Below are 19,579 nucleotides of genomic sequence, written 5' to 3'. Positions count from 1 at the left end.
GGAGGACGGCGAGGTCGGCGGTGGGTGGGAGAGGACGGGGAGGAGGTGGATCGGGAGGGGCCGGGACGGGGAGGAGGTGGCGGCGGCAGCGAGGAGATTGGGAGGAGGGAGGAGGGGTGCGATGGGGGGAGGGGTTTGATCTAGGGCTTGGGTTGCGTGGGGGGTATCTCTTATTCTTTTTCTTTTCTTTTTTTCTGTAGATAGATGGATGGATGGATGTGGGATGGAGATATGGATGGATGGATGGATAGGCGCCATGTCATCGATCTGTGAAAGAGTTCTGATTGGTCCGAAAAATCAAAGATTTAAAAAAGTTTCCAAGTACTAAAAATAGAGGGATTTTGTGAAGTAGCTATCAAAACTATATTGCAAAAGGGCATCACACAAATTTTCACTCAAGTTAGACCACATTTTATGGATGAGCACCAATTTGTATGCATTTCTGATCTTATAGCTATTTTAAACATATTTCGAGTGTCCAAAATGAGTTTTTTTAAGGATCTATACTATATTTGTTGCAAAATTGGACCAAATCATTTTTATAAAATATTAGGCCATATTTAATTTATAATTGATCAAATGGTAGGATGTCATAAGTTTTGACACACCTCTCGTGAAAAAGACAAATTTCCACCGATTCAGCTGGAAGCGGGTCGGATTTGAACTGCAGTTGTCTCATAGTTTGATCTTTATTTTTTTCAAAAATCATTTCTAGGTATATAAGTATCTATTTAATCAGAGAAACACCAAAAGTTTTCCAATATTCAACCACTAGCTAGGAATGGTCATGCCCACAGTTTTGACCGCATTTTGAAACAGGCATAAAAAATTAAAAAAGATCAAAAAATTGGAAAACCTTCGGATTGTGTCATTATATGTGACCAAGTTATCAGGAAAGATAATAAACTTGTAATCCAACAATTCTTTAAAAAGAGTGTTCTCAGAATGAGCTATCATGTGTGAAGATTCATGGCTTTTAAGCCAAATGATCAATCTTATGGACACATTCATGCCATAGTTTGTTCAAATGATCTCATATTGTGCACAAAGGTGCATCTTGGAATGTCAAACAATGTTGTCTAAGGGAGTTTTCATTTTCTTTGGACAAAAAAATCATTTTGCATTTTTTGAATGCACAAATGAGTTTTTTTGTGAATGACCTACCATATATTTGTTGCAAAATTAGACCAGATCAATTTTCTAAAATATTAGGACATATTTAATTCACAATTGACAAAATGGTTGGGTGTCAAAAGTTTTGATCCACCCCTCGTGAAAAAGACAAATTTCCGCCGATTCAGTAGGAAATGGGTCAAATTTGAACTGCAGCTACCTTATAGTTTGCTTTTTATTTTTTTCAAAAATCATTTCTACTTACATAAGTATCTATTTAACCATAAATACATGGTTTGGTGGCGATATGTTGAGGTTTGGACGGTAGCCGAGGGCCCCAACTCCAAAGCACGTCAAGTCGCATGCCCACCGCGTGGTCACCGCGTGACTGTGGCGTTGACATGTGTTTTGGGAGGCCTAGGCATGTCTATTGGGTTGGGCACTCCCCAGGTAGGTGCTAGGAAGAAAATGACACCAGAAGTTTCTCACGAGGAGATCGAACTATGCTCAAATATGAATTAGCAGCCAAGTGTTTGATTAGCGGTACAAAAATGCACATGGTTAATTGGCGTGTGTTTTGGATGAGGATGATCATCTACTAAGAAGACTGTCTTTACAATTTTTTAGCTCAAAAGGAGGAGCCTAGGTGGTACTTACTTTGCAAAGTACCACACTGGACAGAAATATGAATGTTGAAGCTGGGCTCAAAATAATGAATGGATTGAGCTAAAATTTGGTGGAGGATGGTTATTTGGGCAGACGAAAGCACTACAGAAAATTGATACCATTTCGACATGCCAAATATTTGTTGCAAAATAGCACCACTCCATTTTTTCAAAAATATTTTCAAATGCTTGATTTAATATTTTCTAAATACATGATTTACTTTATTCATAGACATTGTATATTTTTTGTATACATTTTTCGCATACATGAGAAATATTTTCAAATGCTTGCTTTAACATTTTCTAAATACATGATTGACTTTATTCACAGACATTGTATATTTTTTGTATACATTTTTTCAAATATTTGCTTTAACATTTTCTAAATACATGATTGACTATATTCACACACATTGTATATTTTCCGTATACATTTTTCCTATACATGAGAAACATTTTCTTTATATACAATTAGCATTTTCAAGTGCTTCGTTAACACTTTTTAACACATAGTCAACATTTTTATATACACATTTTAAACATTTTTTAAATGCTTGATTTTTTTAATACAAAATTAATATTTTTGATACATGGTTAACATTTTTTTAATTTACACATATTAACATTTTCAGATGCTTTATTAACATTTTTAGATAGTTGTTTAACTTTTTTTCAAATGCTTGATTAACATTTTAAACACATTATCAACTTTTTCCACACACATTGTATATTTTTTTATACATGATAAACATTTTCTTTATACACATGTAACATTTTCAAATGCTTAGTTACATTTTTTCAAATGTTTTATGTGAAGTTTTTTGTAATATATCTTTTTAGAATATATTTGGAAGTATAAACAAAATTAAAAAAATAATGAACCAACGAAAAAACAGACAAAAACCGAGCCGCGGCCCTGGAGTTGGCCCACTCGGCGCACGTAAAATGTTGAAAGAAAAACAAGGTACCATCGTCCCACCGAGGCCCAAGCCCACTCGGCAGTGCCCTTAAATATTTGTCGGGCGTAGTTGTATCAGTAGCATTATTTGGGCGTGGTGGTTTGGCTCCGTACGGGAGAGTGATGGGTCGCGAGCTCGATTCTCATGATGCCCCTTTTTGTTGATTTATTCGCCCATTTGAGGGTGTGGCCCGCTTGTTAGCACAATGCAAGACAGGTTTGTGGTACGGGTCCCACATGTCATTGGTACCATGTTAGTTGGTCCCGCATGTAAATGGTAGACCCCACATGTCAATTTAGTCAATACTTGAGCGGTCAAACCAACCATGCAATTGACACATAAGTTAAAATGACACGACACATAGGCAAAATTGATGATGTGGACGTCTAGTCATATAATTTTATTCATGTTACAACATTATGACCTTCTAGATTTGTCGTAATCAGCTAGAAATAAGGCTGTCGATCACTGTTGTTTGCTTTATGACCTTTTCGTGTAAGATAATTATGACTTTTTTGACTAAAATGGTCGTTATTGTTTAGTTTTTGACCCTCCTAAACAGGCCATGACCAATTGGTTCGAAATGGTCATAGATTTATGACCATATCTTCCCCGGTCACTAGAGAAGGTCATAATTTAGCATATTTCTTGTAGTGTATCCTACTCATGCTTGCATCCAATGTTTATTAATTTTAATGCATGTACATGGCTGTTGTCACTCTCTAGTTGGTCGCTTCCCAGTCTTTTGCTAGCCTTCACCTGTACTAAGCAGGAATACTGCTTGTGCATCCAATCCCTTAAACCCCAAAGTTATTTCAGATGAGTCCACTATACCTTCCTATATGCGGTATCTACCTGCCATTCCAAGTAAATTTGTATGTGCCAAACTCTAAACCTTCAAATAAATATTCTGTTTTGTATGCTCAAATAGCTCATGTATCAACCAAGGTTGTCCTTATCTTCCGTGTTAGGCAGGTTATTCTCAAGAGGAGTGGACTCCACTCCTCACTCACGAGAAAATGGCTGGTCACCGGGATGCCCAGTCCCATGCTTTATGCAAACTAAATCAAAATTAATTGCAAACAAAACTCCCCCCAGGACCTGATGTATGTTGGAGACACTCGTTGTTTCGAGCAAGTCATGGATTGATGCTTGTTGGTGGAGGGGGGGGGGGTATAAACTTTACCATTCTGTTTGGGAACCGCCTATAATTTGTTTAGCATGGAAGATATCGCCATCTCTTAGTTGTTACATTGACAATGAAAGTATACCGCTCAAAATGCAATTTATCTCTATTTCAAAACCGAGCTCTAGCACCTCTACAAATCCCTGCTTCCCTCTGCGAAGGGCCTATCCATTTACTTTTATGTTGAGTCATCACCCTCTTATTGAAGAGCACTAGCTGGAGAGCACAGCTGTCATTTGCATTCACCACCATTAATCTATGTTGGGTATGACTATGATTGGATCTCTTTTACCATGAATTACAATGTCTAGTCAGTCCTTGATCTTTAAAGGTGCTCTGCATTTATGTTTTGCGGTCTCAGAAAGGGCTAGCGAGATACCATCTTGTTATATTATATTATGATTGTTTTGAGAAAGTGTTGCCATCCGAGATTTATTATTATGTCTTGCTAATTGATTATGCTATTGATATGAGTAATTATGAGACCTGAGAATTATTGCAAATGTGGTTAGTTATGATATATGCTGAAAACTTGAATGCTGGCTTGGCATAATTACAACAACAAGAGCAAACGGAGTTTGTAAAAGTTTTTCTTTCTTTCTTTCTTTCAGTTTGTCAACTGAATTGCTTGAGGACAAGCAAGGGTTTAAGCTTGGGGGAGTTGATACGTCTCCGTCGTATCTACTTTTCCAAACACTTTTGCCCTTGTTTTGGACTCTAACTTGTATGATTTGAATGGAACTAACCTGGACTGATGTTGTTTTCAGCAGAACTACCTTGGTGTGGTTTTATGTGCAGAAAGCAAATATTCTCGGAAAGTCCTGAAACTCCACGGAATACCTTAGAAAAAATAATAAAAATCCTCGCCAAAGATGAAGACCAGGGGGCCCACACCCTGTCCATGAGGGTGGGGGCGCGCCCCCCCTCCTGGGCGCGCCCCCCTACCTCGTGGGCCTCCTGGAAACCCTCCGACGCCAATTCCAACTCTATATATTCGCTTTCGGAGAGAAAAAAAATTAGAGAGAAGAAATCATCGCGTTTTACGATATGGAGCCGCTGCCAAGCCCTAAAACCTCTCGGGAGGGCTGATCTAGAGTCCGTTCGGGGCTCCGGAGAGGGGGATTCGTCGCCGTCGTCATCATCAACCATCCTCCATCACTAATTTCATGATGCTCACCGCCGTGCGTGAGTAATTCCATCGTAGGCTTGCTGGACGGTGATGGGTTGGATGAGATTTATAATGTAATCGAGTTAGTTTTGTTAGGGTTTGATCCCTAGTATCCACTATGTTCTGAGATTGATGTTGCTATGACTTTGCTATGCTTAATGCTTGTCACTAGGGCCCGAGTGCCATGATTTCAGATCTGAACCTATTATATTTTCATGAATATATGTGAGTTCTTGATCCAATCTTGCAAGTCTATAGTCACCTACTATGTGTTATGATCCGGCAACCCCGAAGTGGCAATAATCGGGACCACTCCCGATGATGACCATAGTTTGAGGAGTTCATGTATTCACTATGTGCTAATGCTTTGTTCTGGTTCTCTATTAAAAGGAGGCCTTAATATCCCTTAGTTTCCAATAGGACCCCGCTGCCATGGGAGGGTAGGACAAAAGATGTCATGCAAGTTCTTTTCCATAAGCATGTATGACTATATACGGAATGCATGCCTACATTACATTGATGAATTGGAACTAGTTCTGTGTCACCCTATGTTATGACTGTTACATGATGAACCGCATCCGGCATAATTATCCATCACTAATCCGGTGCCTACGAGTTTTCCATATACTGGTTTACGCTTATTTACTTTCCCGCTGCTACTATTACAATCACTACAAAATACCAAAAACATTACTTTTGCTGTCTTTACTTTTGTTGCCATTACCACCACTATCATATTACTGTGCTACTAAACACTTTGCTGCAGATACTAAGTTTCCAGGTGTGGTTGAATTGACAACTCAGCTGCTAATACTTGAGAATATTCTTTGGCTCCCCTTGTGTCGAATCAATAAATTTGGGTTAAATACTCTACCCTCGAAAACTGTTGCGATCCCCTATACTTGTGGTTTATCAGTGTGTCACCGCGTGAGGTCCGGTGGGTCGAGGTGAGGCCCTTCATTCTGTTCCGTCCTGCGCCACATTGGTCGGCCCGTGACGCATTTAGGAAGACCCATGGATGAATAGTCGTACAAGACAAAGATAGAAGAATTGTGAAGGACTATGTGTCCACTGACAAAGCCGGCTAGGATTTGTAACCCTAGGTTCTCGGACTAAGGTAACCCATTTATCTCTGATATTACTATTCATCCAACCTAACTTTAAGGGGCATCCTACATAATGCTCTGCTAGAATCATACTCGTCGATTAGGAAGAGAGGTGTGAGACAATGCGTGAGAGACAGGCGTAAAGATAATGTGCGTACATGAGACACGTAGGCAGGTCCATGTATATAGAAAGGGTCGATGAGGATTGTGCGTGTGTATGTTTGCGAGAGGAAGAGTGCTTGTGATAAAGGTTAGTGAAAACAGTTGTAAATGGTTACGAGAGGGAGGGAGGGTTATATCTAGAGCATGTGTGCGAGAAAGACACCTCGGGAGAGGGTGTGTGAGCATGTGTGAGAGACCACCGATGGAGAGTGAAACTACATGTAAAAGACTGCTCTACACATTGATTAAAGATATAAATTGTATCCAAATATTAGGATGGGATCATGATATTTGCAATTCGCGTAAGGAGCGGTCATTGATCCATCAGATATCTAGATTCTATCAAATTTGAGCATGTCTATGTTATTATTCGACACAATTGATCCACATAGTTAGTATTTTGAACTCCGGACAATGCATCGCTTTAGCAATCGAATATAAACGTGAGTATAGTTCATGTTGTGTGTGTAAAGCACATTATACATACGAAAGTTACACAATGGACATTATAAATAGCTACTACCTATGAACTAGCATACATTTGAATTCAACTTAAGGTGGTTTAAAAAATTGAATTCAACATGAAGTCCATTCAATTATTTGAATTTGACATCATGGCATTTGTAAACCATACCTAAATTATGGGGGCACCAATCTTTGCTCTGATTTTGTACATAATAGCATATGTAGTCGTGTACAAAATAGATTCAAATTTAGCTCCTCCATTCCAAAATAATCGTAGTTATAGGATTTTCAAGTGTCAAAATTTCAAAAAGAAGCGGATAATTTAATGAGGTTTTCAAACATACAAGGTCAAATATAACGTTGTATATTTAGGTCAATCCTCATAGTTCAAGAGTACTCTAAACGTGAATGCTTGTGTTTCAAAATTTCGAACGAAGCACCAAAAGAGCCTCTACTCGCCCGAAACTGCGTGAGAACAATGTTTGGTAGTACAAGGAAATTACTTTTCTAATAACTCCGACCCGTGAAACCTACCGGCCCGACGTCCAAAGGTCTAAACCGGGGTGGGTTTGTAGCTTCATCTAGACGCCACGCAACCGCATCCGAAAAACATTCATACACAATGGCCGCCTAAGCACACATGCGTGCGACCGAAATCGCTCCCGTCCACTATTTGGGACACCTGGGATTACCATCCTACCCCCGACCCGCAGTAGGTCCGAAATTTAAGAGGGGGGCAAAGTTTGAACTTTCCCCAAATTTCAAACAAGCGCGTCCCATCTTCTGTTCAAAAAAGCCAAAAACAAGCGCGTCCCAGACCGAAACATGGTTCCCCCCACCCGTCCGATTCCCCATTCGTACTCCGTGGGCGCCAAAACTATCTCTACACCAGCCGCGAAACCCCGGCATCCTCCGTCCGCCACCCCATCCCACCCATCAACCGCCGCCCTCCTCCATCACTCCGGAGCCGATACCCCGATGTCGTCGTACACCGCAACCTCAACCGCAACGCCCTCCACGGCTAGTAGTTGAAGCCGAGGCCGAGCCGTCCGTACCCAAGCCAGTTCAACCACGCCGTCCTGCGCCTCACCGCTGCCGCTCCAACTTCGCCACCCTCCACCGCAGCGGAGCTGTTCCTGCTACGTCGTCCTTCGTCGCCTCGGATCTGCTTCCCCTCCACCAACATACGGCCACGGCAACACAGTCAACAATTTGGCCATGGGTTCGTCCAAGCCTGCACCCTCCAGAACATCGGTTTCCCCGGTAAAAAGAAGAAAATCGGCGCGACTTGTGGAGGTGACCACACCAGCAACCGAAAAAGGTACTCCTCTTCCCTTATTCGTGCAAATCTTACGTCTATGCTTGCACGGTATTCATCCCACAGAAGACACTAGTTGACCGCTTCTCCTTGATACTAGATGTTCCTAGTAACTCACGATGCACAAGGTTTCTCCTCATATACTATTTCACCTTAGCTAGAGGTCCATCGCCCCCCTGAATTTCAATTTCTGGCCACTTGATTCCCAATTAACGGAAGCATTCCCGGCGTAACAGGCGCTAGTACGCCTATTACGCCGGGGAAGTAGCGCCTTGGTGTTTATCTTAGGGGCGTGTGCGGCCTAGAGCTACTGGCGCCCGATCTGGAGGTCGGCCGGGATTAAAGGGATGGCCTGGGGGCGCTGCCAAGCACGGCGGTGGGGTGAGGTCGATGGGAGGGCGGGGCGGCGAAGGCAGGGGTCTGGGCCGGTGGTCGCTGGCGGTTCAAGAAAGATCGTCAACAGTGACTGGCGGGAGGTAGACGAAGGCCATCTGCCCGTTCCTTATAGATCGGACGGTTCATTAAAAAAATCAACTGACCTATTTATTTTCAGTCGACTATTATCTTAGATATGACCACATGTGGTGGTGTGCTGGAGGAGTACCTGCATTTCTTGTGCTCATGTATTACAAAATCATACAGAGTAGAATCTAATTTTGTTTGCCATGCAATGTTGTAGAGCTATCATATGTCTCCTGTCATTTATTTTTCAGCCACCTGCTATCTGCTACTTTTACAGTGCACTAGTTCTGCACACACTTCACCCGTACTCTCACTGTTGTGTTTTTATGCAAGAGTATTTCAGACTCTGCTGCCATGAGAGAAGCCAAAAAGAAAAGAGAGAAGTCGCTCCAGTTTGGTGTGCGGCTAGGCAAGACACGTTTCAACGCTTTAAAGGGTGTAGTGTCAGCAGATGGAGACGGGGAACGTAGCTCTGGAGTTGATGACCTCGCTCGCAATGAACCACCATCCCAGGTGCTTGCTTTAACTTCGCGGTGTCATCTGTGGTTGCATGTTTCATATGGTGTCTAGCTTGTATTCGAAAGGCCGAAGTCGGTAAGATAAGGAAAGATATTTTTTTACATGAACCACCATCCCGTGAGCACCAGAAGACAAATATCTAGTCAGGGCACTGGCTGAGCCATGACAAGCCCAGCAAAGATAGGCATCACCTGGAAGCCAACTAAAAAGCTGCGATGGTGGCGAAGCAGCCCGCCTCCCACCAGGCTCTCAGGTCCTAGATGATCATGCTCACCACTCCAGCCGGATGTCTAGCTTGTATTGCTTCCAATTTGGTTAAATTGCATCTGCTTAGCTTACACATTATACCTTTGAATATGACATGCCTTTCTGTTTTTGGTACATACTAGTACATCTGTGTATTAACCATGTTCTTACATCAAACTAATATTCTTGTGTATCCCTCATCAATCACGAGGCAGGCAGGCAAGGGGACTACTCCTCATTTAAAGAATGCAGCGTCAGCCTCCCGACATGATTCTCAAGAAACAGAAATGCTAGATGAAGATATGAACGTAGCTTTGTAGTTGATTACAGCATTTCCCCTACACTAGCATCACAGGTGCTTGCTCTAACTTGGCAGTGTGATATGTGGTTGCATGTTGCATATGGTGTGTAGATTGTAATTCTTCCAATCTGGTTAAACTGCATGTGCTAGTCTGCTTAGCTTATTGTCGGAGTAATGGGCCACGGGTAGGCCAAGCCGAGTCCCATAACCTTTCAAGACATCGGGGTAGGCTGCGCCCCACAAGACCCCAGGGCGAAGAGCCGCCTCCTGAGGAGTCGACGGTAGGGCGGCCGACTGCCCGCTCACGGCCGAGTCCCAGGGACGACTTCCAGAGAAGCCGGCTTTGGGGAGTCGGCCGGCGACTCCAACAAACCATGACCTCATCGAAGGGGACGGGGCAGGGCGTGGCTACAGTGAAGCCCACTCCCCGCCCCTTACCAAGGGCAGGCATGGCCACAGCACGCCGTACCCGGGAAGATCTCCGTGCGGCATGGCACTGTTGCCCGGCCGGCCCTGACATCAGAACCACAGTACCAAGTCCTGCTCCCACGACGGCTTGTCTGTACGGCCTGGAGGCAGCGGGGCCCACCAGTCAGCGAGACCTCGGGAGATGGCGGGAGAACCGCCAGTCGGACCCATCGAGAGTCGGCCCGGGGGAGTCGGCCGAGCCCTCCCCCGAGGCCCACGCGCCATTAATCAAGATGAGATGGGGAGTGGCCACAGTGATCGCCCGCCAGGCGGCGGGGCTGTTGCCACGACCCCATGACCAAGCCTGCGTCATCAGAAGCACGACTACAGTAATTAGCGGACGGCAAGACCCGCCCGCGGCGGACGTGGCCTGTCGGCTCCGTACCAGACCAGTCGGCGGGGCCCAGCAGTCGGCGGAGAAGTCGGAGGTCGGAGGCACTGACAGCGGGGGCCCGCGCCCAGTCGAATTACCATTGTACCCTTGGGGGGTAGGTCTATATAAACCCCCAGGGCACCCATGCAAGGGGTTGGATCCCAGTAGTTCTAGACCATACCAGATAGAAGGAGAGAGCTAGCCTTGCCCTCTTCTACCACCAGAAACAGCTCAAGGAGCAACCGTGTAAACACTTGTCCATAGTGATCATGCGGAGACCCCGCAGAGCAGCAGTAGGGGTATTATCTCCCCGGAGAGCCCCGAAGCTGGGTAAGATTCGCCGGCGTGCATGTCTTTGCCTCATCCCGTTTCCAGGCACCGGCGACGTTCTACTTGCCCCCACCATGATAAGCCATCCGTTGGCATATGTCGCACCAAACCCCCGACATTTGGCGCCCACCGTGGGGCCTGGTGCACCGCCGTCCGGAGATCTGTTCTGGATGGGAACCCTTTTCCTCCCTGGCGAGCGCAGCCAGCCAGGCACGCCAGGCGAAGTTTGCATCGACGCGCTGCGTGGCGTTGAGATTGCCTGCGCAGCCAGCTCCTTGGCTGAACTTGTCGGCGAGGTCCGCCTCTCCGACGAACCTGCGTCCGATGCAGGCGCGGGCGGCCCCGAGAACCTCCTCGCGGGCCTCCTCGATCAACTCCATGTTCTCGGCGAGCCCGCCATAGACTTGGAGTCCATAGGCTCCATCGACCCGATGCTGGTCGACTCCGACACCGCGTCGATCGATGCGTTCCCCACCAACATGGTTGTCTACGACGAACCTCTTCCCCACGCAGAGAGCGCCGGAAGCACCATCATTGAGGTGCTAGTCATCAGTCATGACGAGTTCCCTGGCGGAGGAGCGCCCGACTCACTCGGCGCGGTGCTGCAAGACCTAGCTATGCCCATTCCGGAAGGTGCTGACGCGGAGACGCTAGAAGCGTGCCGCCTTCAGCTCATTGAAGGCGCGAAGAAGCTGGCCAGCATGAGACGCTTGGCAAAAGCTTACCAGTGGGAGATGGATCGCGCCGTTGGCGGCTCGCCGGCCCCGGCAGGGCCCAGCCGCCTTGGCGCGGTCCAGCAGCGCGGTGTAGCCATCGCCAGCCTGTTTGGGGCTAGCCGCCCCGTGTACGCTACACCGGCGGAGAACATCCGAGCCGCCCAGGCAGCGGCGGATGAGCTAGTCAATTTCAAGGGTGAAGAACGCCGCCTCATGATGGAGCGAGTCCAGCGGCTCCTCGACGCGGCCGCCGCGCAGAACGAGGCTGGCTGCCGCACAAAGGCACCGCAGCGGCCAAACGACGACCCGCACCGAGATCAAGGCGTGACGTCTCGGACGCCGACTGGCGGCGCCAGATGAAGAAAGGACAAGGAGCCGGCTATCAGCCACAGTCGGACTCGCAGTACCACAGAGCGCGACCAAGATGGCCGCCCGAGAGCAGTGGAACAACGGGACGACTGTCCGCCTCCCCCTCCCCACAAGGAGAGGCGAGTCTCCCCGCCGGCTGTTGACCATCCGACTCTCGGTGACCGCCTTGGCCGCCGAGAGGGAGTTGGAGAGAATGACGCCCGCCACCGGATCGACCGACTTCACCGGTCCCTGGCGCTGGAAGAAGAAGACGAGCTGGTCCGCCTTGTTTCGGGCCCCGCATTCGGGACGAGCCCTTTCCCAGAGGGTTCACGCTCCCAAGAGACACGCCCAAGTATACCGATTCCATGAAGCCGAAAGACTGGCTAGTCGACTACTCCATGGCTGTCAGCATAGCAAACGGCAACAAGCGTGTCGTCGTAAAGTACATTCCGCTCATGCTCCAGGGCACGGCCCGGACATGGCTGAACAGCCTAAAGCTCCGCAGCATCAACAGCTGGGTCGACTTCACTGAAGCGTTCGTCCGCAACTTCACCAACACGTACAAGCGTCCTCCCAAGCCTCGTCAGCTCTCCTTGTGCGTACAAGGTCCTGACGAGTCGACTCGCGACTACCTCATGCGTTGGGCTGAGCTCCGTAACTCCTGCAAGGGCGTGCACGAGGTGCAGGCTATCGAGTACTTCACAGCCGGGTGCCGAGAAGGCACCCTCCTCAAGCACAAGCTCCTCTGCGACGAGCCAGAAACCCTCGACGAGCTGCTGATCATAGCGGACAAGTACGCCACGGCCGACTCCTCCATGAAGGCGGAAATTCAAATCAGCACGACTGGCAAAGTAGCTCCTCCGGCTCCAAGAACTCCGGCGACAGACGCCGGCCGGCGACAACAGCAGGGCGACAACAAGCGCAAGGCCCCGCAGCCGGCTTCCGGCAGCCGGCAGGTCGCGACCGTTGAAGCCCAGCAGCCAGAAGAGCAGCCTCCGCCCAAGCGACAGAAAGGCGGCAAGCCAAACTGGTTGCCGGCCTTCTCCTATGAGCAGACCTTGGATGGACCTTGCAAGTTCCACAGCGGCGCGAAGCCGTCGAATCACACCACCCGGAAGTGCCACCGGCTCACCAGGATCGCCAAGGGAGACGGCCTCCTGCCACCCCCACCTGCTAGGCAGCCGCCTCCGCCTCCGCCCCAGCAGCCGGCAGTCAGGCCAGTCGGTGCAGTACAAGACGAATACCCTGAAGAGCATGGAGCCTATGTGGTGTTCACCAGTGTGGCTGATGATCGACGCAGCAGGCGGCTGCAGCGACAAGAGGTGAACGCAGTAGCCTCAAAGACGCCAGAGTTCATGCACTAGTCTGAGAAGCCCATCAGCTGGAGCAGGGCTGACCACCCAGAAGTGATGCCGAGTCCGGGCTCCTACGCCTTGGTCCTGGACGCCACCTTTCCTATGGACAAACGGGTCGCGCGCTTCTCGCGAGTTCTGATAGACGGGGGCAGCAGCATCAATATCCTGTACAAGGACACCATGGAGAAGTTAGGAATCAAGCAAAGACAGCTTCAGAACAGCTGGACTGTGTTCCACGGCATTGTTCCTCGGCTTTCCTGCTCACCAATCGGCAAGATCCTGATGGACGTCCTCTTTGGGGACAAAGATCACTTCCGAAGAGAGTCTATTTGGTTTGAGGTGGTGGACCTTGATGAAGGAAATATGCCCTAGAGGCAATAATAAAGTTATTATTTATTTCCTTATATCATGATAAATGTTTATTATTCATGCTAGAATTGTATTAACCGGAAACATAATACATGTGTGAATACATAGACAAACAGAGTGTCACTAGTATGCCTCTACTTGACTAGCTCGTTAATCAAAGATGGTTATGTTTCCTAACCATGAACAAAGAGTTGTTATTTGATTAACGAGGTTACATCATTAGTTGAATGATCTGATTGACATGACCCATTCCATTAGCTTAGCACCCGATCGTTTAGTATGTTGCTATTGCTTTTCTTCATGACTTATACATGTTCCTATGACTATGAGATTATGCAACTCCCGTTTACCGGAGGAACACTTTGTGTGCTACCAAACGTCACAACGTAAATGGGTGATTATAAAGGAGCTCTACAGGTGTCTCCAAAGGTAGATGTTGGGTTGGCGTATTTCGAGATTAGGATTTGTCACTCCGATTGTCGGAGAGGTATCTCTGGGGCCCTCTCGGTAATGCACATCACATAAGCCTTGCAAGCATTGCAACTAATGAGTTGGTTGCGGGATGATGTATTACAGAACGAGTAAAGAGACTTGCCGGTAACGAGATTGAACTAGGTATTGGATACCGATGATCGAATCTCGGGCAAGTAGCATACCGATGACAAAGGGAACAACGTATGTTGTTATGTGGTCTGACCGATAAAGATCTTCGTAGAATCTGTAGGATCCAATATGGGCATCCAGGTCCCGCTATTGGTTATTGACCGGAGAAGTGTCTCAGTCATGTCTACATTGTTCTCGAACCGTAGGGTCCGCACGCTTAACGTTACGATGACAGTTATTATGAGTTTATGCATTTTGATGTACCGAAGGTTGTTCGGAGTCCCGGATGTGATCACGAACATGACGAGGAGTCTCGAAATGGTCGAGACATAAAGATTGATATATTGGAAGCCTATATTTGGATATCGGAAGTGTTCCGGGTGAAATCGGGATTTTACCGGAGTACCGGGAGGTTACCGGAACCCCCCGGGAGCCATATGGGCCTTCATGGGCCTTAGTGGAAAGGAGAAAGGGGCAGCCCAAGGTGGCTGCGCGCCTCCCCCCTCCCCTAGTCCTATTAGGACTAGGAGAGGTGGCCGGCCCCCCTCTCTCTCTTTCCCCCCCTTGAGGATTCCTATTCCAACTAGGATTGGGGGGGGATCCTACTCCCAGAGGGAGTAGGACTCCTCCTGGCGCGCCCCAAGGCTAGCCGCACCTCTCCCCCCTTGCTCCTTTATATACAGGGGCAAGGGGCACCTCTAGACACACAATTGATCCCCGTGATCATTCCATAGCCGTGTGCGGTGCCCCCTGCCACCATATTCCACCTCGATCATATTGTAGCGGTGCTTAGGCGAAGCCCTGCGACGGTAGAACATCAAGATCGTTACCACGCCGTCGTGCTGACGGAACTCTTCCCTGACGCTTTGCTAGATCGGAGCCCGGGGATCGTCATCGAGTTGTACGTGTGCTAAGAACTCGGAGGTGCCGGAGTAACGGTGCTTGGATCGGTCGGATCGGGAAAACGTACGACTACTTCCTCTATGTTGTGTGATCGCTTCCGCAGTCGGTCTGCGTTGGTACGTAGACAACACTCTCCCCTCTCGTTGCTATGCATCACCATGATCTTGCGCGTGCGTAGGAATTTTTTTTAAATTACTACGTTCCCCAATAGTGGCATCCGAGCCTAGGTTTTATATGTTGATGTTATATGCACGAGTAGAACACAAGTGAGTTGTGGGCGACATAAGTCATACTGCCTACCAGCATGTCATACTTTGGTTCGGCGGTATTGTTGGACGAGACGACCCGGACCAACATTACGCGTACGCTTACGCGAGACCGGTTCCCCCGACGTGCTTTGCACACAGGTGGCTTGCGGGCGACTGGCTCTCCAACTTTAGTTGAACCAAGTGTGGCTACGCCCGGTCCTTGCGAAGGTTAAAATGGAGTCTATTTGACAAACTATCGTTGTGGTTTTGATGCGTAGGTGAGATTGGTTCTTGCTTAAACCCGTAGCAGCCACGTAAAACTTGCAACAACAAAGTAGAGGACGTCTAACTTGTTTTTGCAGGGCATGTTGTGATGTGATATGGTCAAGGCATGATGCTGAATTTTATTGTATGAGATGATCATGTTTTGTAACCGAGTTATCGGCAACTGGCAGGAGCCATATGGTTGTCGCTTTATTGTATGCAATGCAATCGCGATGTAATGCTTTACTTTATTACTAAACGGTAGTGATAGTCGTGGAAGCATAAGATTAGCGAGACGACAATGATGCTACGATGGAGATCAAGGTGTCGCGTCGGTGACGATGGTGATCATAACGGTGCTTCAGAGATGGAGATCACAAGCACAAGATGATGATGGCCATATCACATCACTTATATTGATTGCATGAGATGTTTATCCTTTTATGCATCTTATCTTGCTTTGATTGACGGTAGCATTATAAGATGATCTCTCACTAAATTATCAAGAAGTGTTCTCCCTGAGTATGCACCGTTGCCAAAGTTCATCATGCCCAGACACCACGTGATGATCGGGTGTGATAAGCTCTACGTCCATCTACAATGGGTGCAAGCCAGTTTTGCACACGCAGAATACTCAGGTTAAACTTGACGAGCCTAGCATATGCAGATATGGCCTCGGAACACGGAGACCGAAAGGTCGAGCGTGAATCATATAGTAGATATGATCAACATAACGATGTTCACCATTGAAAACTACTCCATCTCACGTGATGATCGGTTATGGTTTAGTTGATTTGGATCACGTAATCACTTAGAAGATTAGAGGGATGTCTATCTAAGTGGGAGTTCTTAAGTAATTTGATTAATTGAACTTAAACTTATCATGAACTTAGTACCTGATAGTATCTTGCTTGTTTATGTTGATTGTAGATAGATGGCTCGTGTTGTTGTTCCGTTGAATTTTAATGCGTTCCTTGAGAAAGCAAAGTTGAAAGATGATGGTAGCAATTATACGGACTGGGTCCGTAACTTGAGAATTATCCTCATTGCTGCTCAGAAGAATTACGTCCTGGAAGCACCGCTGGGTGCCAGGCCTGCTGCTGGAGCAACACCAGATGTTATGAATGTCTGGCAGAGCAAAGCTGATGACTACTCGATAGTTCAGTGCGCCATGCTTTACGGCTTAGAATCGGGACTTCAACGACGTTTTGAACGTCATGGAGCATATGAGATGTTCCAGGAGTTGAAGTTAATATTTCAAGCAAATGCCCGGATTGAGAGATATGAAGTCTCCAATAAGTTCTATAGCTGCAAGATGGAGGAGAACAGTTCTGTCAGTGAGCATACACTCAAAATGTCTAGGTATAATAATCACTTGATTCAATTGGGAGTTAATCTTCCGGATGATTGCGTCATTGACAGAATTCTCCAATCACTGCCACCAAGCTACAAGAGCTTCGTGATGAACTATAATATGCAAGGGATGAACAAGACTATTCCCGAGCTCTTCGCAATGCTGAAAGCTGCGGAGGTAGAAATCAAGAAGGAGCATCAAGTGTTGATGGTTAACAAGACCACTAGTTTCAAGAAAAAGGGAAAAGGGAAGAAGAAGGGGAACTTCAAGAAGAATAGCAAGCAAGTTGCTGCTCAGGAGAAGAAACCCAAGTCTGGACCTAGCCTGAAACTGAGTGCTTCTACTGCAAGCAGACTGGTCACTAGAAGCGGAACTGCCCCAAGTATTTGGCGGATAAGAAGGATGGCAAGGTGAACAAAGGTATATGTGATATACATGTTATTGATGTGTACCTTACTAGAGCTTGCAGTAGCACCTGGGTATTTGATACTGGTTCTGTTGCTAATATTTGCAACTCGAAACAGGGACTACGGAATAAGCGGGCACTGGCAAAGGACGAGGTGATGATGCGCGTGGGAAACAGTTCCAAAGTCGATGTGATCGCGGTCGGCACGCTACCTCTACATCTACCTTCGGGATTAATATTAGACCTAAATAATTGTTATTTGGTGCCAGCGTTAAGCATGAACATTATATCTGGATCTTGTTTGATGCGAGACGGTTATTCGTTTAAATCAGAGAATAATGGTTGTTCTATTTATATGAGTAATATCTTTTATGGTCATGCACCTTTGAAGAGTGGTCTATTTTTGATGAATCTCGATAGTAGTGATACACATATTCATAATGTTAAAGCCAAAAGATACATAGTTGATAATGAAAGTCCAACTTATTTGTGGCACTGTCGTTTAGGTCATATCGGTGTAAAGCGCATGAAGAAACTCCATACTGATGGACTTTTGGAACCACTTGATTATGAATCACTTGGTACTTGCGAACCGTGCCTCATGGGCAAGATGACTAAAACACCGTTCTCCGGTACTATGGAGAGAGCAACAGATTTGTTGGAAATCATACATACCGATGTATGTGGTCCGATGAATATTGAGGCTCGTGGCGGGTATCGTTATTTTCTCACCTTCACAGATGACTTAAGCAGATATGGGTATATCTACTTAATGAAACATAAATCTGAAACATTTGAAGAGTTCAAAGAATTTCAAAGTGAAGTTGAAAATCATCGTAACAAGAAAATAAAGTTTCTACGATCTGATCGTGGAGGAGAATATTTGAGTTACGAGTTTGGAGTACATTTGAAAAATTGTGGAATAGTTTCGCAACTCACGCCACCCGGAACACCACAGCGTAATGGTGTGTCCGAACGTCGTAATCGTACTTTACTAGATATGGTGTGATCTATGATGTCTCTTACTGATTTACCGCTATCGTTTTGGGGTTATGCTTTAGAGACGGCCGCATTCGCGTTAAACAGGGCACCATCAAAATCCGTTGAGACGACGCCTTATGAACTGTGGTTTGGCAAGAAACCAAAGTTGTCATTTCTTAAAGTTTGGGGCTGCGATGCTTATGAGAAAAAGCTTCAACCTGATAAGCTTGAACCCAAATCGGAGAAATGTGTCTTCATAGGATACCCAAAGGAGACTGTTGGGTACACCTTCTATCACAGATCCGAAGGCAAGATATTCGTTGCTAAGAATGGATCCTTTCTAGAGAAGGAGTTTCTCTCGAAAGAAGTGAGTGGGAGGAAAGTAGAACTTGACGAGGTAACTGTACCTGCTCCTTTATTGGAAAGTAGTACATCACAGAAAACTATTTCTGCGACACCTACACCAATAAGTGAGGAAGCTAATGATGATGATCATGAAACTTCAGATCAAGATACTACCGAACCTCGTAGATCAACCAGAGTAAGATCCGCGCCAGAGTGGTACGGTAATCCTGTTCTGGAAATCATGCTACTAGATCATGATGAACCTACGAACTATGAAGAAGCGATGGTGAGCCCAGATTCCGCAAAGTGGCTTGAAGCCATGAAATCTGAGATGGGATCCATGTATGAGAACAAAGTATGGACTTTGGTTGACTTGCCCGATGATCGGCAAGCAATTGAGAATAAATGGATCTTCAAGAAGAAGACTGACGCTGATGGTAATGTTACTGTCTACAAAGCTCGACTTGTCGCAAAAGATTTTCGACAAGTTCAAGGGGTTGACTACGATGAGACCTTCTCACCCGTAGCGATGCTTAAGTCTGTCCGAATCTTGTTAGCAATTGCCGCATTTTATGATTATGAAATTTGGCAGATGGATGTCAAAACTGCATTCCTGAATGGATTTCTGGAAGAAGAGTTGTATATGATGCAACCGGAAGGTTTTGACGATCCAAAGGGAGCTAACAAAGTGTGCAAGCTCCAGCGATCCATTTATGGACTGGTGCAAGCCTCTCGGAGTTGGAATAAACGTTTTGATAGTGTGATCAAAGCATTTGGTTTTATACAGACTTTCGGAGAAGCCTGTATTTACAAGAAAGTGAGTGGGAGCTCTGTAGCATTTCT

Source organism: Triticum dicoccoides, chromosome 6A, assembly GCF_002162155.2.
Source record: "Triticum dicoccoides isolate Atlit2015 ecotype Zavitan chromosome 6A, WEW_v2.0, whole genome shotgun sequence".
NCBI lineage: Eukaryota > Viridiplantae > Streptophyta > Magnoliopsida > Poales > Poaceae > Triticum > Triticum dicoccoides.
The sequence above is the reverse complement of the archived record's forward strand: the minus strand, read 5'-3'. Positions refer to the sequence as shown.